The sequence below is a fragment of the Solanum lycopersicum genome, chromosome 1 (assembly GCF_036512215.1).
Source record: "Solanum lycopersicum chromosome 1, SLM_r2.1".
NCBI classification, from domain to species: Eukaryota; Viridiplantae; Streptophyta; class Magnoliopsida; order Solanales; family Solanaceae; genus Solanum; species Solanum lycopersicum.
In genome coordinates, this window is record NC_090800.1 from 35166700 (window position 1) to 35193771 (window position 27072).

Here is a 27072-nt window from a genome sequence, read left to right on the forward strand (position 1 = left end):
TGGTTGTTGTGTCTAGACATGTTTGTGAGGGGGAATACAGTGAGGGGGAAGAGAACTTGTGCAGTGTATATTGTGTTTCTTTTGGTTTCGGTCTTATGCCAGGAGGGTGGACAAGTAATTCAAGGGGAACTTGTCATAAAGCTAGAGTGGTGTCTGGAGTATTGTTTTTCATCATCAAAGGGGGGGGGGAATGTTATTTTTAGTTTTGATGATGCAAAAAACTCAGGGACCTTGTAAAGGTACCCGATTCTCAACTTGAACAGTTCGTTGACTGCCAGCTTGAGAAGGCACAGAAAGTTCGTACACAGTTCCCAACAGCATCAAAAAATTCAAACATTTCCAACCAGTGGCATGGGTTTCAGAAAAGGGACTTGTCTATTCAATGTCATCTTTCTAAACATGGCTCTTTAGTTTTTGCAACTTGAAAAAGTACATTCAAGAACTCTTGCAAAGGCTAAAGAAAATCAAAGAGAAGAATCATTCAATAACAACCTAAACTCAGGCGTATATTGTGTAGTTGTTTCACAATATATTCTTTTGGTCTTACATTGTAAACTGATCCTAAATCTATAAAGGAATCAACGTAGTTTGTGTTAAAATCTAAGTTGTCTAGAGTGATAGCTTAGTGGATAGAATAACTTCTGCTTAGGCTCATCAAGCAATAGAGTTATTGCTTGTTGGTGAGATTAAAAGCTTTTTCTCATGTTTGTGTAACTGGTTTTACTTTTGCTTGCGAAGATTAGTGAAACGGTTGTGAAAAGCCTGTGAGACAGGTCGTGGTTTTACTCTCTTGAGTAAGGAGTTTTTCTTGTAAAACTCCTCTGTCGTTAAACTACATTTACTTTCTGTTGTATCTTTGTTTGTGTGTCAAGGGACCTGGTCCATTGACTGATAGTAGACGCACAAATTCTAACAGCTGGTCTAGAACACCATCGACATTAACAAATTTCAATCTGTGGACTTAATTATCGAATAATAATAATTATAGATATTTTTGTACTTGTTCACGATTAATTTATCTCTCTTTAAATTTCTACTCATACTTTAAATAAACTTTAAGGTTTTATCTCTCTCACAAACACTTCATCTTCTGTTGAAATCCGAGTTTGTTAAGGTAAGTTTTCAGTAATTTCTTTTAATTTCTTCTTTATCATTTTAATTAAATACATTCTAACCTACATAAAATATTAAAAGTCCTGGATTTAATATTGTATGTTTATGTAATGTTGTTCATAATAATTTTTGGTTACACGATTATTTTGTATTCTTTTCTACAACTTGTGTTATTTTACCTCGATGCATTACTGGTTGTTTGATTGTTCGAGATTATGTTCTTCTAACATTGATTTTAGAAATTTTATCCTTTTTTTTTTACTTACATACACTTGTTAAATAGTTGTAACAAATAAATGAGTTTTGTAATCTCACAAGTGCAAGGCCAAAATGATGTAGACTTTGACACCATATATTGTACAAGTTTTACATTAATATATAAATTACACCATCCAGTCATAGTAATGTTCAACACAACATACAAAGTTAAGATTTTTTCTTGATTTTGTCTACTTACAGGGCTACAATATAATTTCTATAATGGTCACGGCTACATAAAAAATGGACAGTGTAGTCATGGTAGAAAAACAAGTTGTCTGCTTGGCATGAGGGTTATTATTTATATTAGAAAAACTAGTTGGATTATTAAAAAAAATAATAAAAGTATATAAACAACTTGATGAAAAATTAGTACTTTTCTTGCTATCTGACTTAAACAGAGTATGCTCAAAAGATACTGTCATTGAAAAAGTATAGATATTGAACAACGTAGAAAAATGTACTGCCATTGAACATATTGCGAAATTTTAAGCACTATAACTTGCAACTTTTTATAAGAACTCTAGGAAATTGAAGAATGTTAGGTACATTGAGTAGAAACTTTTGATTGCTAACTTAGACCGGGTCGTGAGAAAGCAAGTTCCTTCGAATTGATACCATTTGAATACATATGTTGCTGTATGATGTAATATTATATCCATTCAATTGTTGATTGTATTAGTCGGTCTGGGGCATCTTAAATATTTAAGAATGGCAACTGATTCAGTTTGTTTCTTCAACTCCAATGACTCTTTTTTCGGCAGAATTCATGTTGACTGATTCAATTGGTTCTTCAATTTGTAATCCATGGTGACTCTCCTTATAATTCACGTTCTCTTTGTTCATGTCAGAAACAACTTATACGCACCTCAAATATTTCTCCAAGTACTTGTTACCCCACACCAATACAAGTACATGTTAGCTCTACCCGATAAAACTTTAACAGTTAAAAAAAGAGCTATGAAAATAGGAAAATAACATTTCTCATTATCTTTGAATTATAGATCAAACAAAAAATTTGGGATAATACTCAATTACCCCCTAGCCTATACCAAAAATACCTGAGACACACCTTGCATTTGATAAGGTCCTATTACCTCCCAATTTTTTTAAAATTGTATACCATTTTCATACCTACGTGGCAATAGTAATCAGAAAGGTTAATCGGTCTATTCAACACACATTGGGCCCCACTTTTGTAGCTTTCTAAAGAGTTACTATCAGCTCAAAATGGACCTTTACACTTCCCAAAATTCCAAAAAGCTAGCCATTTACGTTTTCAATATTCACTTTACCAAAAACAAGAGAAAGGAACAAGCAAAGAAAGAAGGAAAGGTTAGATTGGTTTCAGGAAATCAACAAAGGTTAGAAATTTGATTTCAAACTGATAATTGATTTTTGATGTTGGATTTTGATAGTTAGTTTTCGTTTTAGTGGTGCATGTGCGGATCGATTTCAATCGTGGATGTGTGGGTCAATTTCATTCAGCAAGAATCGTGGTTGACTTGAGTTCAATGGTTAGTTTTTTATTCATTTATTTTGTTTTTTTGTTATTTTTATGATTAGATGTCGTAGGGTTTATGATATGATGTTAAATATTGGTTTCGATTTTGAGTGAAATGTAACTTTATGCTTATTTTTAGGGTTTATGTTATGGTTTTGTTAGATATCAAATTTTGTATTTTTAGGATTGATGTTATTAATATATTCATATTGTCACCTTTGTTGTTATGGGGTATGTAACTTGTTATTCATATATTTATATGAAAAGTGTTTTGAGTGTGGGTTGGTTGGGTGGTATTATATTTTTGTGAGTTATGTTGTTATAATATCAAACATGTAAAGAACAAAAAAACGAGTTGGGTGTTGTGTTGTGTTGTGTTATATTCTGGGTTACAGTAAAGTAACTTCATGTTAGGTGTTATGTTGTGTCTGTGTGGGTGTGAAGTTAAAGTTAAATAATATTATCCTATGAAAAAATATATATGTTGGGTGTTGTGTTGTGTTGTGTTTGTGTGGGGTCACATACCTAACTATAAGAAGACAAAAATATATCGTGTATTGTGTTGTTTATGTGGGGTATTATGTTATGTATATGTGGGGTTGGGTTATAACTACAGTAAAAAAAAATTGCTGCTACTTGAATTGTTTTTATAACTATTTGGTTGTGTGTTTCTTTAGTCTATTATGGTATTCTATTAGCAACTTGTACTTAATTGTTGTTATGATTATGCATATAGGTATGGTGGGTTTACATTCATTACTTTAGAGTTGTATCATGGTGGGGCCTTATTGTATTAATGTGATAAAACAAGATATGTGGGTGGGTTAGTAAGTGAATATTATTATATTGATGTGGATACATATCATATTTTGAGATTAAAGACTACATTAAAGAACTAGGGTATATCCCAAATTGCAAATTTAGAGTCCGACCACCTAACAGTTGCATCTTAGGAGATATTGACAATGATGATATTCTCTTAGCAATGTGTAATTGTTTGCAAAATGGGTCTGTTTTGGAAATATATATACACAGGCCTGGTGAGGAATCTGGTGCAACTTTTATTAAAGTTTGGACCACTAAAGCTAGCGGATATAATGAAGTAGGTGAGGCTGCTTTTAATAGGGTAGACGTAACTACAAATATTACCTCAAATATTCCTTATACTTGAGATCCAACAGCTCCAAATAGTGATCCATCATATCTTGAAGATAGTGAATACTCTGTAAAAGGTTTTGATGAGTCAACAAAACAGAGTGATGATTCTGAAGATGGTGAACTACTTGAAGATGATCAATATGGAAGTGAAGTTCATCAAGAGTTAGTAAAACTGAGGGCTGACAAAAGATCTTTTCTGAGGAGGTGAAAAAGTAGGGAAAGACTTCCTGCAAATCTTGGGTTTGATGAGACTTCTATCAATAGATGTACTTTATAAGGAAGGTTGGGGGTTGATGAACCATATTATGCAACTTCGGATGCTTGTAGTTTTGAAACTGACACAGATGATGGTTGTCTAGAGAAAGGATAAAAAAAGAAGTTGAAACTTCCTAACACAAAAAGGAAAAAACATCCACAGAGAGAGTCATATTTGATCCCAACATTAAGAAGATTGTGTGGCAATTGGGTATGGTTTTTGAAAGTGTTGAAGAGTTTTAGATTGGTAGTCACTAAGTATTCAATTCAGAGAGGGGTTCAGATTGAAAACTGTGTGAATGAGCCAAATACAGTAAGGGTAATATGTTGCAAGGTAAATTGCAAATGGTTGTTATATGAAAGTTTGGACAAGAAGACTAATAGCTTTGTTATTAAGACTTACATGCCAGTCCATTCATGTCAAAAGGCTAGTAGGAATTATTTGTGCAACTCTAAATTCATTGCTATTGTTTTTAAAAAGAAAATTATTGAACAACAAAATATCACTGTTCAAGTTGCAAGAGTTAATTCCTAAGAAGTATTATGTGCATATTGGTAAGACCAAAACTAGAAGATCAAGAGCTAAAACTTCGAATTAAATTATGGATGATCATGTTAATGAATTTGAGAGATTTCTTGATTATAAGGATGAATTGCTGAGGTCAAATCCTGGGAGTACTTGTATGGTGAAGCTAGGAGAAGCTAATGAATCTGGTAGGCATTTTACATCTGTTTTGCTGCACTCAAGATGGCATTCATGTCAGCTATAAAATTCATTGGTCTTGATGGTTGTTTCTTGAAGGGGGTATGCAGGATTCAATTGCTTATTGCAGTGGCCAAAGATGGCAATAATCAAATGTTTGAACTTGCTTGGGTTGTAGTTGAAAATGAGAACACAATCACTTGGAGGTTGTTTATTTCTCTATTGAAAGAAGACTTGGGAATAGGAGATGTAACAAGTTTCACCATTATGTCAGACATGCTAAAGGTAAACTTGTTTTTAATTATCTGTTGGTTTATCATTTTTTCAACTTAATTATCTAATGTTTGTTGTAACTTGTAGGTACTGGATATAGCTATAAAGGATTTGTTGCCAGCATGTAAGGAAAGAAGATGTACTAGGCATATACTAGAAAATTGGTCAAAGAATTGGAGAGGGCTGCAATGGAAGTAGCAGTTCTGAAAGTGTGCTAGAAGTACTTTTGAAGCTGAAATTTACTATAATAAAGAATATCGGTGCAAGGTGTATTTTAATTATGAAGTCAAGTCTGATGCAATAGATAATAATATGTATGAGAGCTTTAATGCTTGGATTTTGTCTGCAAGGCATAAAACCATTATTACTATGCTTGAAGATATCAAAATTAAGGTCATGACTAGGTTTTCTAGGTTAAGTGAATTTCCAAACTCTTGGATAAGCAATTTCTCTCCAATGGCAATGAAAGTATTAGAACAAAATATTGATAGGTCAATGGCATATAACATTGAGTTTAATGGAGTAACTGGCTATGAGGTTTTGGATGGATACAAACAACACACTGTATGTTTGAGAAAGAGGTGTAGTTGTAGATCTTGTATGTTGAAGGGAATACCATGTGCACATGCCTTAGCTGCAATGTTGCAAAGACAATATGACCCACAAGATTTCATTCATCCATGTTACTCTAAAGAGAGGCACTTGAAGACTTACTCACATTTCATAAAACCTATTAATATTATGCCAATGTGTCCAGAATAAAAAAAATCCTCTTGTTGATCCACCAGTGATAAAACAAATGTCAGGCAGACATAGAAAGTTGAGAAGGAAAGAGGTTGGTGAAACTAAGGTGTGTGGTAAATTATTTAAAACGGGACTAACTATGACATGTAGTCTTTTACATGTTAAAGGTCACAATAAAAGAAGTTGTCATTTACGAAGGAGTGATGGAGCTGGTTCTACTGCCGGGGAACAGAGGGCTACACCTACTTCAAATGTTGAAGAACCATCAAGTTCAAGAAAGGAAAGGGGAAGACAAAAGGTACATTACTATTTTGTCACTTATTTAAAAAGTTTAATCAACTTAATAATATAATATTTTTTTCCTAATTAGAAGTCAACAAATATTGAGAGTAAGTTGTTGCTGAAAGGGGGAGAGGAAGATATAAAAACACAACTGCAAATGCAAGTGCAACAGGGGTTTCACCTACAACTACTGCACCTCCAACAATTTCAAGAACAACAAGAGCTACAGGAAGTGCATCTAGGGCCTCTCCTAGAACCACTGCACTTCCTACAACTTTAAGAAGAGAACCACATGAAGCAAGTGCATGTGTAAATGGTGTTGGATTATCATCAAGATACAGGAGTGGTAGAGGAAGGGGTAGGGAATTGGGAAGTGCAAGAAAAGGTAGTAATCATCCACTTGAAAGTTGATTTACATTTTTTCAAGGTAGTACAACACAGGGTGTAGACAAGAATACAAATGTTGCACCAAAGGAAACTGCTACTGTCAAGAAAGGAAAGGGTGTTGAAAAGACAACTCAATTTAAAAGTCCAAGAGTCACTGGAATGGGTGTGTTTCAAGCTGAAAATGGTTTCAAAATTGTCACTTTAAGTATTACGATGCATTCATATTGTTTGTTCTCTAGTAACTTGCACATTTGTTCTCTAATAATCTTAGTTCTCAAAATAATTTGTATCTTGGACTGCCAAGTAGCACAATATTAGCGGGATCAAAGAGATCTTTGAGATCAAGTATTGTAACTGGGGATGTTGGTTTCAAACCGACAAATGGATTGAAGTGGAAAGGAAATCAGGCAATCACAACTAGAAGGCTTTAGAAGATTAGAGATCAATCAAGGCTTTCAAACCCAAATGCTTCCTCCTCTTCACAACCTCGACACCCATGGAAACTATAATGAACCTCGACACCCATGGAAACTATAATGTTGATATCAATGGTGTTTTATTAGTACTATTTTGGTGGCCACTATAAGTACTATTATGTTTCATGTTTGAAGGAAAAAGAACTATTCCTATTTTTTGTTATATTTATGTATGAAATAGTACTAAAATTATGGGTACTTATGCAATGTGAAAACTTTTTTTTGCTTATGCTTAGAGATATTTTAAAAAATATACAATCTAATAATATAAGTACATCTACATAGACCATATTTTTAGACTACAGTCGTATTGTCTCATGATCGTATACAACATTCTACACTAATTGTACAAATGAATACACTTGTATATATATATGTATAATAGTATATAACAGGTGTTTATAAGAAATATAATATTTTTATCTATACTTAAACAACAAATACACTAATAAATTGAAGATAATTTTTAAATAAGGCGACTGCATTTTTTCAATCATCACAAGTATTGACACCGATTTTAACACTATGAAATTCATATAAATTATCGAGCTTCTTTAATTTCAAATAAAATGAATTATTTTGAAAAATCCAAAAGTGTCACGAGCTGAGCCTACACTCTGGATGTTGCCGGCACTTGAAGACCATTGTTAGTCCCCAAGCGAACCCTCACCCTTGCTGACTACCAGCGGAAGGCTCACTTAATCATATAAAACTTGAAAACTGAAATAAAATTCATGAACTCAACTTTAGAATCTTTAACTCAAATGAAAAACTTTAAATAAAATAACATATTCAGCTAACCATAAAATAGGCAACTTTAGTTGTTAAAATATTTAACAAAATAAATGCAAAATACAGACTCATTAACTAAATTGACTATCAATGAAGCCTCTAACTGATAAATATGGAAATTGGGACCAGAACCATAACCTCCTAACTGCTGAAAGTAAATGGAATCCTTCAGAAGCAAGGAGGCTCACCATAGCTAAATCGAACTTCATGTGATATCAATAAAAAACTTGTTGATGATCCAATATACATGTGTCTGCATCATGAGAAGATACAAGTCAATTGGCTCAGTATGTGAAATGTACGAGCATCTAAGTGGTATTATAAATCATAACATAAGCTTGATACTTGAATAAAAAGATGGAAACATACTTACCTCTTCTCAAACATGAAACTCAAGGAATACTCAAGAATATTAAAAAATAAGATACTCATCTCAGAGATTAAATATTGAACCCAAAGATGTGATAATCAACTTAGGATATTCAACTCAAAGTATTCAACTCATGATACTTAACTGAACTCATTTCAATATAAAGCAGTTTAAAACAAGTGATATAAAAAGAAAAATTGTTCAAAAATATGATGTTAATGCAAGAAAATAATATCATAAAAATATATAATGCTCCCTCTCAATGTCTACTTGTAAAACTCATAAATGAAGTCTCATACCCCCATTCATACTAAGAAGAACCCATCGAGGAACCCTGTAATAGCACCTTTGTGAGAGTTTCTTGAATCGCCAACTATCACTATGATCCTAAGTGATGATACAACGTCTTACCATCCTACACCTTGCCATCTGTATAAGACCTAACTCAATTTAGTGGATCCACTATCTCTCCTTATGTCATCATCTAAAAAGTATGACACGTCAATTCCCATGTTGGCTACATAGTTTACAAAGAGACTTGAGTTAATATGAACTCTCATATCCACATCGGTGCTCAATACTACTCCCAAAAATGTAGTTTAGCTCATACTTTTAATAAAACGTCCTTCCTTTGGGTTGAGAAAATTTATTGAACCCGTTAGCTTTAAAAAGCTCCTCTTTGGAATCAATGTTCCTCTTTTAGTTCAAACTCTTTTGGAACTTCTAGTTTCGCTCTTTACTCAAATGTGAAACATTTGTAAAACTTTAGGAAATACTTAGTTCACTTATATATTTTTGAGTATTGAACTTAAATCTTGCTCTTTACTTAACTTGAAACTGTAACTATTAGAGAATACTTAGTTCCCGTATAGCTTTTAAGGAATGTACTCAACTTTTACTCTTTACTTAACTTGAAACTTTAACTCTTGGGGAATATTTAGTTCCCTTATAGATTTTCGAGAAATTAACTCAACTCTTTACTTGACTTGAACTTTAAGTCTTTAAAACAAAGTAAAAATACTTGTGAAAGACAGTAGAAAATTTTACCTTGACTTACTCTTAACTTCTACACTTGACTCTTAACTTCCTTGAATTGAAATATGGATTCAAGGTTCATGATCTCATGTTTATGGATCATTTCATGATTTTCAACATGGAGGGTTCATGCGGAATTATTAGCATGAACTACTCAACTCGAGAATTAAAAGGTACTTCTTAACTCAAGATTGATCGACTTATAGGGTTTATGCGGATATATGGACATGAACAATTTCACTTGAACATATAAGTAACGAAATGGAAATTATTTATATGAATTTTTTAATTATCTTATTTACTTCCTCAAAACTTAGTTCAAATTAATGCTGGATCTCAAAAAATTACAATTGAACTTAAAGACTTTGTTGAACTCTACTCTTAACTGTCTCTTGAATGTGAATTATGAATTCAAGAGTTATAGTTAATGATATGAAGGATCCAGGTGATATTGTAGACTCATGAATACATAGTCTTCACTTTTATACTCACTTGTTTGAGTCTTAAAATAAGTTAGTAGAAGTTGCGGAAGACTCCTCAAAAGGACATTCTTAGAACGTTTGAAAGTATTCTCAAAACACATCTCTAACTTGAATTTGAATTATGAATTCAAGGTTATGATCATGTTAGGACTGATTTTAGGTGTTTAGAAGTAGCTTATATTAGTAAGAATCGAAAAGGAGTGAAGGTGCACTTCAAACGAACTCAAATGGAGCTACCGAAAATAAACTTGACTGGGGAGACGACCCTTGGGCTCTGGCTGGCACGGAACCCCAGCCCTTGACAGACAGAGATAGGTTTGGGGCGCTCTAGGAGGCGCACCGCGCTAGGCCCCACCCCAGAATTTCTACCGAGCACTTTTGCTCGTTTTCTCACCCTTAATCGCCTAAATTCGACCAATCACTTGGATTCGATTACTTAACTTAACTACACTCTAATCTACTAGAAAAAAATACTAAAACTACTCAATTTGATCTCAATAAATCATCATAACTCCACAACAACAAGATTTAGAATGATCTTCAAGAACTCATCAAGAACCCTAATGTTTAAACTTTAAGCATGATATTTCGTTGAAATAAAATACATGATTGGCGTGTGGGTGAACTAACCCAAAACTATGAAAGCTTACATGCATCTTAGGTATTATACCAATGGAGAAAATCCACAACTAGACTCAAGAACGTCGACGAACGCGTTCATCCTTACATCTTTTCTCGTCTTTTCTCTTCTTGCCTCTTCTTGAACTCTCAACTAAATCCCTAAGCACATTTTAGGATTATGAATCTTACCCTAACAGGATCATAACCTTAAAATATGACTAAAACTAAATTAAATCTGATTGGATAAGGAAATGACCAATATACCCCTCATTATTTTCGACTAACTTTCATTTACTGTACATCCTAACTTCAAATGATCATATCTTACTCATCCAAACTCAAAATTTAGCAAACTCGGCAGATTTGGAAAGATAATTCAAAGATATTTCAAGTGGTATCTTGTATAACACCTAAAACATCCTATACTGGGAGTCATTATCGTTTGAAATTGACCCAAAATTCATACTTAGCTTAACTCTCCAAATTTCAAATTTTTGTTATTCCCAATCTAATTCTTTTTGGAGCTCTTGGTGCTAAATCTAGATAACTGACCTTAAGACTTAAAAAAATTTTAATTCCTTGGTAAAATCTCACTCACTACGATGAACATTTCGAATCTTAGCTCGAAAAAATTTCGAGGGTGTTACAATATCTCCCTCTTGGGATTATTCGTCCTCGAATAACGATTGAACTTATTATATAATGATTTTCTCTTACTAAGGTCTGCTCCTAATGGTACACTTTAAATATAATTAAGCTTAAACAAAATCCTCAGGATCGGGTTCTATACCTCTCTATTGGAATCTCATCCTAACACTATTACATTTTACCACCACCTTGCTCATCTCAAGAATTCACTTAATGTTTAACAACACCTCATTCAAGCTTAGTAATCTAACAACTCCATGGACTCGTACTCTCCATCTCCTTAGGAAATTCTCGATACTTGACTTGTTTTCTCATCTTATCATATCCCCCTTAGGTCTAAAGCTAACACTCGAAATTTGTGGACCTATTCCACATCTCTAACTGATATACATTCTCTTAGTGGTCTTTTTACACCTATGACCTAGCCACACTTCACAACCCTTATCTCAATGTTTGGGTCTCTCACTTGTACTACTATCATACATTGTTGAACATATTAATTTCTCACATACACTATGTCAAGTCTACAAGATCAACTCCCAAGACTGACATCATCACCATCATGTTGTCATTCTTTTGATCATGACACTCATCTCAAATTCAAACTTAATGTTTATTGCTAAACCCGAATATCAATATGATTTCTCACCTACAATACTATACCTCATTACTACTACGGCAACTTGGAAACACTTGTACAATAGGAATTCATAACAATTAGTCAAACATTACCTCTCAGTCTGTATACTCGAATTACCATCACATTCTACTACACAACTTAGGTACTTCTTACTCACTTACTTTGCATTATCTCTCAAATAACTCTATCATCTTTTGGAATACCATGAGGTTCTCTTTTAAATATTCATAAGCCTATATTAGATCTATAACTTTAAGAATACTCTAGCTCTTCTATATATATTTTTATGACTTACGCTTGGCCATTACTAACACAATGATACATCATCATAACCCCCTTTCTAGTAAGTTATAATCTAACTCATTGACTTTCAACACTTACTCTACCTCTTATCATGAGCCCTTCACAACTGATCATGTGTTAGTCTACCACAATGGAAAATTTTTCATTAATAATTCATAAGGTGCATGACTTTACCAAATTAGTTTGCCAAAACATCGTCTCCTTTTCATAGATCTCTATATCTCTGCATACTTTCCTTTAACTTTGGATCTTTCACTAGTATTATTCATGATCTCATTACTCATGATATTCTTTCGGGTGAAAATCTTACCCAAGCTCTAAACATACTTCTCAGAGAGGACCTCAGCTGAAACAAGGCTTAAAAGAAACAGTACAACTCACTTTTAGATCAAACACGCGATTCATGTGAATATGGGTGCATTACTCTTAAACTAATCACTTAACTTACTCTTGGGCTCCTCTCAAGCCCTTCTGGAGTCTCGTGACTCTCTCAAGACTCTTGCTAAGAACAAATCATCCATAAGGATTTTTAAACTTTACTTTTCAACCACATCTAATATGATGGGTAGTCAAAAGAATATGAGAACGCACAAGTTGGAATGGATCTTTATGACTTAGCTCTTTTGCTCGATAAAGAGTATGAAAGAAGGGAAACTTTTCTTAAATGCCTATATACCTCATTCATAGAAGTGGAGACCTCACAACTATAAATAAGATACTATTGACACGGCTTCATAAACACCCTAGGACACTTAAACCTTTGCTCTGTTACCAAGTTTCTCACGAGTTGAGCCTACACCCTGGACGTGGCTAGCACTCTAAGATCATTGTTGGTCCCCAAGCTAACCCTCATCCTAGCTGACTACAAGCGAAAGACTCACTTAAGCATATAAAACTTGAAAAGTGAAATAAAATTCATAAAATCAACTTTAGAAGCTTTAAATCAAATGAACAACTTTGAATAAAAAATAATATATTCAACTAGCCATAAAATAGGAAACTTTAGTCTTAAAATATTTAATAAAATAATTGCAAAATACAAACTCATAAACTAAACTGACGATCTATGAAGCCTCTAACTGATAAAAATAGAAATTGAGACCAGACCCACGACCTCCTAACTATTGAAAGTAAATGGAATCCTTCGGAATCAAGGACGCTCACCATATAGAATTCGAACTCCATGTGATAACAAAGGAACACATGTTGATGATCTTGTATACCTGTGTCTGCATCATAAGAAGATGCAGGCCAATTGGCTAAGTACATGGAATGTACGAGCATGTAAGGGAAATTCTAAAGCATAACATAAGCTTGATGCTTGAATAAAAATATGGAAACATACTTACCACTTCTCAAACATGAAACTCAAGGATTACTCAAGAATAAGACACTCAACTTAAAGATTAAATACTGACCCAAAGATGAGATACTCAACTCAAAGTACTAAACTCATGATAACCGAACTCATTTAATTATAAAGCAGTTTGGAACAAGTGCAACAAAAAGAAAAGTTGTTTAAAAACATGATGTTAACTTAACATTATAATATCATAAAAATATATCATGCTCCCTCTAAAGTTCTACTTGTACAATGCATGAATGAAATCCCATACACCCATTCATACTAAGAAGTACCCCTCAAGGAACCTTGTAATATTGCCTCAATGGGAGTTTCTCTAACCGAAAACCATCACTATGAGCCTAAGTGATGATACAGTGTCTTAACTCACGTTGCAAGAGGATAATTCTACACCTTGTCATCGGTATAGGACCTTACTCAACTTAGTGGATCCACTAGCTCTCCTTATGTAATCATCTAAAAAGTATCATACGTCAATTCCCATGTTGGCTACATGGTCTACATGGAAACTTGAGTAAATATGAACTCTCATTTCCACATCAGTTCTCAATACTACTCCCAAAAATGTACTTTAGCTCATACTTTTAATAAAACTTCTTCCTTTGGGTTGAGGTAATTTAGTGAACTCATTAGCTTTATAAAGCTCCTTTTTGGAATAAATATTCTCCTTTTAGTTCAAAACTCTTTTGGAACTGTAGTTCCCCTCTTTAATCAAATGTGAAACATTTGTAAACCTTTAGGAAATACTTAGTTCTCTTATATATTTTTGAGAAATGAACTCAACTCTTGCTCTTTACATAACTTGAAACTTTAAATCTTAGGGAATATTATTTCCCTTACAGCTTTTGAAAAATGAACTCAACTCTTGCTCTTTGCTTAACTTGAAACTTTAACTCTTAAGGAATAGTTAGTTACCTTATAGCTTTTCAGAAATGAACTCAACTCTGTACTTGACTTGAACTTTAAGTCTTTAAAAAAAAATGAAAACAGTTGTGAAAGACTGTAGAAAGCTTTACCTTTACATACTCTTCAAATCTAGACTTGACTCTTAACTTCCTTGGATTGAAGTATGGATTTAAGGTTCATGATCTCATTTTTATGGATGTTTCATGATTTTTAACTTTGAGGGTTCATGCTAAATTCTGAGCATGAACTACACAACTTGAGAACTGAAAGTTACTTCTTAACTCAAGATTGTTTGACTTATAGGGTTTACACGGAATTATGGACATACTATTCGACTTGAAGGTCTAAGAAACTAGATGGAACTTATTTATATGAATATTTTAATTCTCTTATTTAGTTCCTCAAAACATAGTTCAAATTAATGATGGATCTCAAAAAATTACAATTGAACTTAAACACTTTGTTGAACTCTACTCTTAACTGTATCTTGAATGTGAATTATGAATTTAAGAGTTACAGTTCATGATATGAAGGATCCAGGTGATATTGTAGACTCATGAATACATAATATTCACTTTTATATTCACTTTCTTGAGTCTTAAAATAAGTTAGTAGAAGTTGCGGAAGACTTCTCAAAAGGACATTCTTAGAACGTTCGAAAGAGTTCTCAAAACATAACTCTAAACTCTAACTTGAATTTGAATTATGAAATCAAGGTTATGATCATGTTAGAACTGATTTTAGGTGTTTAGAAGTAGCTTTTATTAGTTAGAATCGAAAAGGAGTAAAGGTGCACCTTAAACGAACTCAAACAAAGCTATCAAAGGCAAACTGAACTAGGCAGATGACATTGGGGCTATGGATGGCGCGGAGACCCAGACCTTGACGGATAGAGATGGGTTTGGGGCGCTATGGCAGGTGCGCCACGCAAGGCCCTAACCCAGAATTGCTGCCGAGAACTTTTGCTCGTTTTCTCACCCTAAATGTCCTAAATTCGAACGGTTTCTTCCCCAATAACTTGGATTCGATTACTTAACTTAATTAAACTCTAATCTACTGGAAAAAACACTGAAATTACTGAATTTTATCTCAAGAAATCATCCTAACTCCAACGCAACAAGATTTAGATTGAACTTCAAAAATTCATGAAGAACCCTATGGTTTAAACAATAAGCATGAAATTTCGCTGAAAGAAAATACATCATTGGCATGTGAGTGAACTAAGTCAACACTATGGAAGCATACATGCCTCTTAGGGATTAGAACCATGGCAAAAATCCTCAACTAGACTAAAGAACGTCGATGAACGTCTTCATCCTTGCCTCTTTTCTCTTCTTGCTGCTTCTTGAACTCTCAACTAAAACCCTATGAGAATTTTAGGATTATAAAACTTACCCTAAAATTATTATAACCTCAAAATATGACTAAAAATAAATTAAATCTGATTGGGTAAGGAAATCACCAAAATACGCCTCACTATTTTTGGCTAACTTTCCTTAACTGGATAGCCTAACTTTAAAAGCTTACATCTCATTCATCCAAACTCAAAATTTAGAAAACTCGAAGGCTTTCGAAAGATTATTCAAAGATCTTTCAAATGGTATCTTGTATCACATCTAACACTTTTTATACTAGGAGTGATGGTCATTTGAAGTTGACCCAAAACTTATACTTAGCTTAACTCTCAAAATTTCAGATTTTTGTTATTCCCAATCTAATTCTTTTTGGATCTCTTGGTTCTAAATATAGAGAATTGAACTTAAGACTTAAGAAACTTTAATTCCTTGGTAAAATTTCACTCACTACGATGAAAAGTCCGAGTCTTAGATTGAAAAAATTTCTTGGGTTATATATATATATATAAAACCTAAAAATTTTGTTTTGTACAAATATGTATTTACTTACTTTAATTTAGTTAACATTATTTTTATGTACAAATATTAATCAATTATGTCTTCATAATTATTGTTGGTTGAGACACGGGATGACAGGGCAGGCGGCCGACTTTCGGTACTTTCTGCCAACTCGATCTTCATAATTATTTTGCCTTGTTTAAATTAAGTACCTCAAACATTTAATGGATAAATTTTCATCTTGCTTCAGTTTTGATATTAATCATATTTGAATATATTTATTTAATGTACAAAATATTGCTATTCTTTTTTTTATATATTAATATGTTTATTGTTAAATAGTAGTTTATTTAACCTTTCTCCAAAATATTTGAACAATAGCCTCTTCTATTCGATTGATATTTCAAATTTAACCAATTGATTATTCTATTTTATGTCAATTTTAGTCACATTTGTTCCAATTGTCCAAGTTCAGATCGTAACTCACCTTTTAATAGATGTCTATCTTAATTCAATCAATACAATATTTCAATCCCATCTGTCCATTTTTATTGAGTGGACCGTATCAAGTCTTCTTCTTTATTTTCTTAAAATTGACTACATCCAAACCCTCAATGTTTTAACTATTTCTCTTCTCAAAAAAGTTTCAACCCACCTTTTCCTCTCCATCTCTTCGACGCCGCTTTTTCTTCAACCGGCAAAAATGTCGAGACAACCACTACTAATGAACACCACCAGCAGCCACTGTCGTCTTCCTCTTCTGCCTTCACCACTGCTCCACTAATAACCAACGGAGACTAATGTGCCTCTCTCTTTTCTCCATCTCCACCAAAGAATAGGATCATTACCATGGGATCTCACTGTTTCCCTTCCCCGTGTCGGTGAAGCCCTTTGTTCTTCATTGCTCTTCTATTTTCTCTCCTCTAGCAAAGTTGACGACAACAACTTGTCGCTGCTATTGTTTCACCTCCCAACTAGTGAGTTGTGGCCAACGAGATTTGATGAAGAGAAATGCCTGCAACCCGACGAGAACCTTAAGCCAACTGTGGTCAATAACGACAACAACCATGGTTACCAACAAACCAAAGGACAAGCTCGTATCCTTCATAAATTTTAATGGGACAACCTTGATTTGCTATGGTCGGTATGTTTCTTATATATCTTGAGCTTAATTGATTAGATATTTTCTTTTTCTTTTAAGTTTGTTTTATTATGATTATTGTAAATCTTTTAATAGTAACAATCTTTATTAAAACTGTAAATCTCCTATTGTGTTGGACTATGTTGCTTTAATTCACATGTGGATTCTATTTACATTCTTCAATTGATTCATACCATTAATTGGAAGGCTTTGTCATTTCACTATTTTATATATAAAAAGCTATTTATTATTTTGGTAAGTTCTATCATGATTGATCTTTCTTCTTTATTTGAATCAGAATATATTATTACTTCATTATTAGGATAGATTTTAGTATGTTAATTAATTCTTGTAACCTTAATTTGTTGTACGGGTGCGCATCGATTGGGTTGATCAGATTTTATGTGTCATTGGTTTGATTTATCGATTTCCAATTTGTAAATATGCCAAACAAATAACCAAACCACTGAGGCATTTCTTATCGATTTTTGGTACTAAGCTATTTAGTTTTTGGTTTAACCAATGATAAAATACTCATATGATAGTATACATGATTATAAAATTCTCAAATAGAACGTATGATTTTTCCAACATTTGGCATGAAATGACAATCATTTTCTATGAATTCTAGGAAGTTGGCATATTCTTGACTATATAATAGAACTTGATTGATTCTAGGCAATCCTAATTGATCCTTTTACAATATAGCTTTTCCTATATGTTAGAGATTAACTTGTAACCATCCGGTTTCGTCGTTATTGAAAAGTCAACAAGGAAAATTTTTGGATCTAAAAACTTTTCCGTAATAACTTGAAATATTTCCCAACTTAATCAAGATCTTTTTGGAGGAAATTTGAGTCATTAAGGTATAGGGAAATTTTGTAGCAATCAGGTGATCTATTTAGAATTTGGATTTCACGAGGGGATATTAACTCCTTAAAGAATCCGTACAACTTTAAGAAACTAAATTCCGATGAATATAACTCCCGAAATTGAATTCAGGTGAGTATAACTCTCGAAATTCATCTTGGTGTGAAAGGTATTTCTTGGTATCATTGGTTAGAGGTGTGTTGTGAAATGGGGGTTTTGGGACTATTAAATTTGCTCAGTTTCTTGTGTAACCCGCCCTGGCAGGGTTTTTGCCTCTCTGGCGGAGCTGCTAGAGCGGGATGAATGTCATTGCGACGGGCTCGATGTGATTTAAGATCGTTAATAAAACCCAAAATGACCTTATTATACACTTTTTAACTATTTGAGATAAGGAACTTACCCAAGGTAAATTGTCACGACCCAAAACGGGTCGCGAGTGGCAACCACACTTATCCTACTATGTGAGCGAATCAAACAATCTAAACCCCAACATTTCAACCATAAATAACATACTATAATGCGGAAGACTTAAACTCATTAATGAAAATCGATTAAATAACTTCTAAAAACTCAATACTTATTATTATCCCCAAAATCTGGAAGTCATCATCACAAGAACATCTATCCTCAACTTACTAAATCTAAGAGTATCTAAGAAGTTAAAATAACTAAACAGCTAGTCTATGCCAGAACTTCAAGGCATCAAGACGTGAAGAAGAAGATCCACTCCAATCTAGAAATAATAGCTCCCCCTGAAAGCTGACATGATGAAGTCTGGCTAAAGTTGCGGTTGAGTTGAAAACGACGGTACTTTTGCTGCACTCCACAATTAACAAAAAGAAAACATACAGGTAGGGGTCAGTACTAAACACAAGTACTGAGTAGATATCATCGGCCAACTCAAAATAGCAAGCAACATATATCAGATGATACCATAAAATCAACTACAATACTCAACAGGTAGCAACAACAAGTACAAGGATTATTGATAATAACGCCAAGTACACCCACGAGGACTCAAGCCTCCATACTATACTCATTTGGGAAATAGGTTCATTAAATTGATTATATTAACATAATTCAAGATTCATTCTCTTTACTATCCTTTTGTGTCGGAACGTGACACTCCGATCCCCTAATACTACGTGTCGGTTCGTGACACCCGATCCACTAATACTATGTGTCAGTTTGTGACACCCGATCCACTAATACTATGTGTCGGTTCGTGACACCCGATCCACTAATACTATGTGTCGGTTCGTGACACCCGATCCCCTAATACTATGTGTCGGTTCGTGACACTCGATCCACTAATACTATGTGTCGCTTCAGTGACACCTGTTCCACTAAGACTATGTGTCTGTTCGTGACACCTGATCCTCTAATACTATGTGTCGGTTCGTCACACCCGATCCACTAAGACTATGTGTCGGTTTGTGACACCCGATCCCCTATTACTATGTGTTGGTTCGTGACACCCGATCCCTCAATACTATGTGTCGATTCGTGACACCCGATCCACTAATACTATGTGTCGGTTCGTGACACCCGATCCATTAACCTCATTCTTTTAGTTCATCAAGCATTTTTTTATACCAAGGCATAATCATTAAAAGAGAGATTTTAAGGTTTAATATTCAACAGCCTCGTCATGCTTATTTTATCACAATTATATAATCACATCGTGCAAGCACACAATTAAGCATATAGAAGACTTTACAATACTACCCAACACATATCATTCGCTATTAAGAGTTTACTATGAAATAGCATAAACCATAACATACCTCCACCGAAGAATTCGTGATCAAGCAAGCTATCTTCCCCAAAGTTGCGTTCATCCTCCCTTTTAATCGATCGTTTCTCCCTCTCTCCCTCTGTTCTTTTTCTTTTTCTTATTCAAACCCTCTTTCTTTTACCCTAATTAGCATATAATTAGGTATGAAAGATGGTAAAAGTAACCCACTAATTAGTCCAAGGTTATCTCCTTTAACCCCCATGTAATTGAATTATTAACATTAAACCCCAAGTTAAATAATTATAAGCAGGAATAGTCCAAAATGCCTCATTAAATATTTAAAAGAAATCCAACCCAGTCAGGGTTACACAGTCTGTGAGGGTCCGTCCTGCACGTCCGTCACAAAGTTCAGAGAGTTAATTTTGTGGAAGGATTTGTGACGGTCCGTCGAGCCCTCTATGGTCCGTCCTGCCATTTCGTCGCGAAGTTCAAAGAGTTGTTCTCAGTAACCAATTTTTGAAAATTCTAAGTGTTTTGGAACGAGACCCCCTCGACGGTCCGTCGTGCCCATGACGGTCTGTCGTGGGATCCGTCGACTCAGACTGTAATTACCAGAAATAATCTCTACTGCTCAAAACGACTAACAGGTCGTTACAATAGATACCAATTTACCCATCGTTCGTCCCCGAACGATTACAAGAAGAAAAACAAGGACGAAAAGAAGTACCTGAATTTGTAAACAGGTGTGGGTATCTTTCTTGCATATCTACCTCCTTCTCCCAAGTGGACCTTCAATTGGTCGATTCTTCCATTGAACCTTGATGGATTCAATCTCCCTTGATCTCAACTTGCGGACTTTCCTATCAAAACTTGCAATAGGCTCCTCCTCATAAGACAAATTCTCATCAAGAAGGACTGAATCCCAACGAATGATGTAGTTTCCATCCCCATGGTATCTTTTCAACATAGACACATGAAATACCGGATGCACTCCTGACAGTCCAGGGGGTAAGGCTAATTCATATGCCAACTCCCCTACTCGCTTAAGTACTTCAAATGGTCCAATATACCTTGGGCTTAGCTTACCTTGCTTACCAAACTGCATCACCCCTTTCATGGGTGAAACCTTCAGCAAAACATACGCGCCCTCCATAAACTCCATGTCTCTGACCTTTCGATCTGCATATTCCTTCTGCCTACTTTGAGGCGCTAAAAGCTTTTCTTGAATGCATTTCACTTTATCGAACGATTCCCTCAGAAAATCAGTACCCCAAGGTCTAACCTAAAATGCATCAAACCAACCAATGGGAGACCTACATCTCCTCCCATACAATGCTTCGAAAGGAGCCATATCAATACTTGAGTGATAGCTATTATTGTATGAAAACTCCGCTAAGGGTAAGAAGTTATCCCAATGACCCCCAAATTATATCACACATGCACGAAGCATATCTTCCAACACCTGAATTGTTCGCTCAGACTGTCCATCGGTTTGAGGGTGAAATGTCGTACTAAGGTCAAACCTAGTACCTCATTCAGCATGCAATGTTCTCCAAAACTTAGAAGTAAACTGCGTACCTCTATTTGATATGATGGAAAGTGGAACTCCATGCAATCGAACAATTTTCGAGATGTAGAGTCTGGCTTACTTCTCAGCATCGTAGGTCACCTTGACGGGGATGAAGTGAGCAGGCTTAGTTAATCTGTCCACGATTACCCAAATAGAGTCAAACTTCCCCAATGTCTTTGGAAGACCAACCACGAAGTCCATTGCAATTCTCTCCCACTTCCATTCAGGAATGGGCATTCTCTAAAGTGTTCCTCCGGGCCTCTGCTGTTCATACTTTACTTGCTGACAATTTGGACATTTGGCAACAAAATCAACAATGTCGTGCTTCATTCTACTCCACCAAAAGTGTTGCTTTAGGTCACGGTACATCTTGGTTGCACCAGGATGTAAAGAATATCCGGAACTATGAGCCTCTATAAGAATAGTGTGGATCAAATCATCAACACGGGGCACACATACCCTTCCCTTAATTCTCAAAACACCTTCCTCATCCATTATTGCTTCTTTAGCCTCTCCTCGTAACACCATATCACAAATTTGGCTTAGTTTCTCATCATCAAACTGTTTTCCCTTGATCTTGTCAAGAAAAGAAGATATCGCCTCCATACTGGCCAAAAATCCTCCCTTCTCATTTACTTCTAACCTCATAAGGTTGTTAGCCAGAGTCTTAACCTCTCTAGGCAATGGGCGTCTAGAAACATGTAAGTGGGCTAAACTACCCATGCTCCCTGCTTTTCTACTTAAGGCATCTGCCACAACATTAGCCTTTCCTGGGTGATACCAGATGGTAACATCATAATCCTTCAGTAGTTCCATCCACCTCCTCTGTCTCAAATTCAAATCCCTCTGAGTAAAGACATATTGTAGGCTATGATGATCCGTATAGACTTCACACTTGACCCCATATCGATAATGTCTCCATTGCTTTAATGCAAACACAACTGCGGCCAATTCCAAATTGTGGGTCGGATAGTTACGTTCATGCACCTTTAATTGCCTCGAAGCATAAGCAATTACATTCTTCTCTTGCATTAGCACTGCAAACCAGAATAGGATGCATCACAATAAACAATGAAGTTCTTACCCTCTACTGGCAAGGTAAGGATAGGTGCAGTAGTCAGCAAGGTCTTGAGTTTCTGAAAACTTTCTTCACGTTCATCCGACCATACAAATGGAACATTCTGCTTAGTCAAGTTCATAAATTGGGAAGCAATAGAAGAGAATCCCTTGACAAATCGACGATAGTAGCTGGCTAAACCAACAAAGCTCCTTATTTTTGACACATTAGTAGGTCTTACCCAGTTTCTCACTGTTTCGATCTTAGAAGGATCCACCATCACTCCATCCTTAGAAACTACGTGCCCCAAGAAGGACACTGAATCTAGCCAAAACTCACACTTAGAGAATTTGGCATAAAGCTTTTTCTCCCTCAACATTTACAATACCATTCTCAAGTGCTCTTCATGTTCTTTCTTTCTCTTCGAGTATACCAATATATCATCAATGAATACAATGACGAAGAGATCTAGATATGGCTTAAAAATTCCATTCATCAAGCTCATGAAAGCAGCAGGGGCATTTGTAAGCCCAAAAGACATTACTAAGAATTCACTATGCCCATATCTGGTCCGAAAAGCAGTCTTGGGCACATCCGTTGCCCGTATTTTCAATTGATGGTAACCAGATCTCAAATAAATCTTAGAGAAGACACAAGCACCTTGTAACTGATTGAACAAGTCATTAATGCGAGGAATTGGATACTTGTTCTTAATAGTTACCTTGTTCAACTGCCGGTAGTCTATGCACATCCAAAAACTCCCATCCTTCTTCTTCACAAATAACACCGGAGCACCCCAAAGGGATGCACTTGGTCTAATAAAGCCTTTGTTTAACAACTCTTGAAGTTGGGCCTTTAACTCTCTTAACTAAGCTGGAGCCATCCTATAAGGGGGTATGGAAATGGGACGAGTACCCGGCTCCATATCAATGCAAAAGTCGATATCCCTATCCGGTGGCATACCAGGATAATGTATGAAACTTAGCCTCATACGCAGTAACCGAGATCCTGCCTTGCTCTAGGCTCAGGACCTCATATCTCCTCCTATCCCTCACCCTCTCTTACTACTTCCTCAGTCGGTGGAGGAGTCACCGCCCTAGTACTAGATGGGCCAGGTGCTTGTCCTCTTCCTCTAGAGGATGTCCTCCCGCGACCTCAACCATGGCCTCTTGCCAATGCTCCTCTTCGAGCTACAGTCTCAGTGGCTGGTTCAGACGCATCTTGTCTTGCCAGTGTTGATGTTGGCGCGGTTATTGCTCTAGTTCTAAGCATCCACAAAATAGAGTGAAGATGGTCAGATACCAATTTGTATCACCTAGATACCAATTGGATCCAAGTAATAGTACGAAAGAAGGAAAGAATGGAATTCTCCTTAAGTCTTGTATCCTCTCAAAGAAAGTAAAGGCGTCCCCCTACCGTTCCTCAAGACTCTACTAGACTCGTTCTTGTGTGATGAGACCAACGAACCTAATGCTCTGATACCAAGTTTGTCACGACCCAAAATGGGTCGCGAGTGGCACCCACACTTATCTTACTATGTGAACAAACCAACAGATCTAAACCCCAACATTTCAACCATAAATAACATACTATAATGCGGAAGACTTAAACTCATTAATGAAAATTGATTAAATAACTTCTCAAAACACAATACTTATTATTATCCCCAAAATCTGGAAGTCATCATCACAAGAACATATATCCTCAACTTACTAAATCTAAGAGTATCTAAGAAGCTAAAATAACTAAACAGCTAGTCTATGACAGAACTTCAAGGCATCAAGACGTGAAGAAGAAGATCCAGTCCAAGCTAGAAACAATAGCTCACCCTGAAATCTGACGTGATGAAGACTGGCTAAAGTTGTGGTAGAGTTGAAGACGACAGTACTTTTGCTGCACTCCACAATTAACAAAAAGAAAACATACAGGTAGGAGTCAGTACAAAACACAAGTACTAAGTAGATATCATCGACCAACTCATAATAGCAAGCAATATATATCAAATGATATCATAAAATCAACTACAATACTCAACAGGTAGCAACAACAAGTACATGGATCATTGATAATAAAGCCAAGTACACTCACGAGGACTCAAGCCTCCATACTATACTCATTTGGGAAATAGGTTTATTAAATTGAGTATATTAACATAATTCAAGATTCATTCTCTTTACTATCCTCTTGTGTCGGAACGTAACACTCCGATCCCCTAATACTACATGTCGGTTCGTGACACCCGATCCACTAATACTATCTATCGGTTCGTGACACCCAATCCACTAATACTATGTGTCGGTTCGTGACACCTGATCCACTAATACTATGTGTCGGTTCGTGATACCCGATCCACTAATACTATGTGTCGGTTCGTGACACCCGATCCCCTAGTACTATGTGACGGTTCGTGACACCCGATCCACTAATACTATGTGTCGGTTCGTGACACCCGATCGCCTAATACTATGTGTCGGTTCATGACACTGATCCACTAATACTACGTGTCGGTTCGTGACGCCCGATCCACTAATACTATGTGTCGGTTTGTGACACCCGATCCCCTAATACTATGTGTCGGTTCGTGACACCCGATCCACTAATACTATGTTTCGGTTCGTGACATCCGATCCCCTAATACTATGTGCCGGTTCGTGACACCTTATCCACTAATACTATGTGTCGGTTCGTGACAGTCGATCCCCTAATACTATGTGTCAGTTCGTGACACCCGATCCCCTAATACTATGTGTCGGTTCGTGACACCCGATCCACTAATACTATGTGTCGGTTCGTGACACCCGATCCACTAAGACTATGTGTAAGTTCGTGACATCCGATCCCCTAATACTATGTGTCGGTTTGTGACACCTGATCCACTAAGACAATGTGTTGGTTCATGACACCCGATCCCCTAATACTATGTGTCGGTTCGTGACACCCGATCCCTCAATACTATGTGTCGGTTCGTGACACCCGATCCACTAATACTAAGCTTTTCATTTCCAGAATCCGTTTTTCGATCCGTAGAACGTAATAGAATGGAAAATTAATGATGAGGGAGGGGTTTAATCTAGGTTGTATGGTGGAAACAACCCTATTTTAGAGACTTGGGATCATGCATATGATCAAAGGTTCATATAATTGTTAGGAATCATGGCAATTAGTGAATGTTTATTGATTCCCATATTGTAGTGATTGTTTGTAAACTAAGAACAAGCGCAACGAATCCATAAACGGAAGAATCATGATTCTTAGGGTATCAAGATTATTTCGAACTAGTTGAAGGTAGTGATTTTATGATTGTATGATGTTTTCTTGTTATTTATTTATTATGATACATGTATGTATGTGAATGTTGCATTGTTGATTACACTTGTTGTAACTGAGATGTATGAATAACTATATGGAATGAATCATTTCTTGACTATATTATTATTCATAATATACTTCTGAATGTGATTGTGGTGTGCTTATGGTTCGGTATCCACGTTCAGGCATAACTTATTGGGATCGGTTGCCACATTTTGGCATAACTTATTGGGATCGGTTGCCCCATTTTGGCATAAAGAGGGATCAGATTGCCACGTTCTGGCATAAATATTGAATTTGTTACTAACAATATTAAATAAATGGCGTCAATTTATTTTTTGGTGGGATATTTTAGATAAAATTTTGCAAGAAATTTTATGTTTCGTCATTAAAACTATCTATATCGTATATTTAAGCACGAAACGTATTTTTTTCATTAAAAGAAAACAATTAATGACGAATTTAATGTCATAGCTATAATTTCCTCGCTATATAATATTTGTTGTTGTGATATTTATCATTCGTGTACTTTTGAATTCCAAAAAGAATATAATCTCATACAACATTTTAATGCTATTTTTTGAAATTTCATGATTGGAGATTATTTTTTAAAATAAAAAAGGTTGATGTGGGCGGGAGGCAATTTCAATAAAGAAGAGAGTGAAAATTCAATCTTTTTATAAATATATTACTTCAACAAAAAACTATTTCAACAAAAATTTTGCAAGTGAAAATTACAAAATAAAAATAAAGGAGGTAATCTTGTAGACTAGGGTTCCCAAATTATATTTATAATATGATAATAAAAATATCTCAGAATCAAAAAAATTTCTAATAATCAAAATTAAAAGACAATAAATATAAATAATCATGGAAAAACAAATCATTTTACTGTAACCATACAATTTTTTTAAAAAATAAATATTTAATGTCAATCACAAAATAATTATTGTAACATAATAACATGTATTATATCGAATATCTAATCACAAAGACCTAAAGCCCCTGAAATTTTCTAAAACTAAGTCTTGTACCCCACAAGTTCTAAAATTGGTATTTTGGAACCTTTTTCCCTTTTTTGGGCCATAAAATTATTTATCGATGCTAAGATCATCTGAAACACTAAGTTCACCGACCAAATATACATAATTATCAACAACTAGAACCTTAACTTATGTGAAATTTCACATTGCTGCCCATTGAAATTTTCACCAAGGTCCC

At 35.2% G+C, this 27072-nt stretch overlaps 1 long non-coding RNA gene across 1 annotated transcript; it reads left to right on the forward strand.

The window, feature by feature from the left end:
* Positions 1–1914: 1914 nt before the first annotated feature.
* LOC109119871 (uncharacterized) lies at positions 1915–6297 on the forward strand. The gene is made up of 5 exons (XR_003245000.2): positions 1915–2735; positions 2806–2888; positions 4936–5002; positions 5091–5276; positions 5352–6297. It is a non-coding gene; the product is annotated as an uncharacterized lncRNA (long non-coding RNA).
* Positions 6298–27072: the final 20775 nt, after the last annotated feature.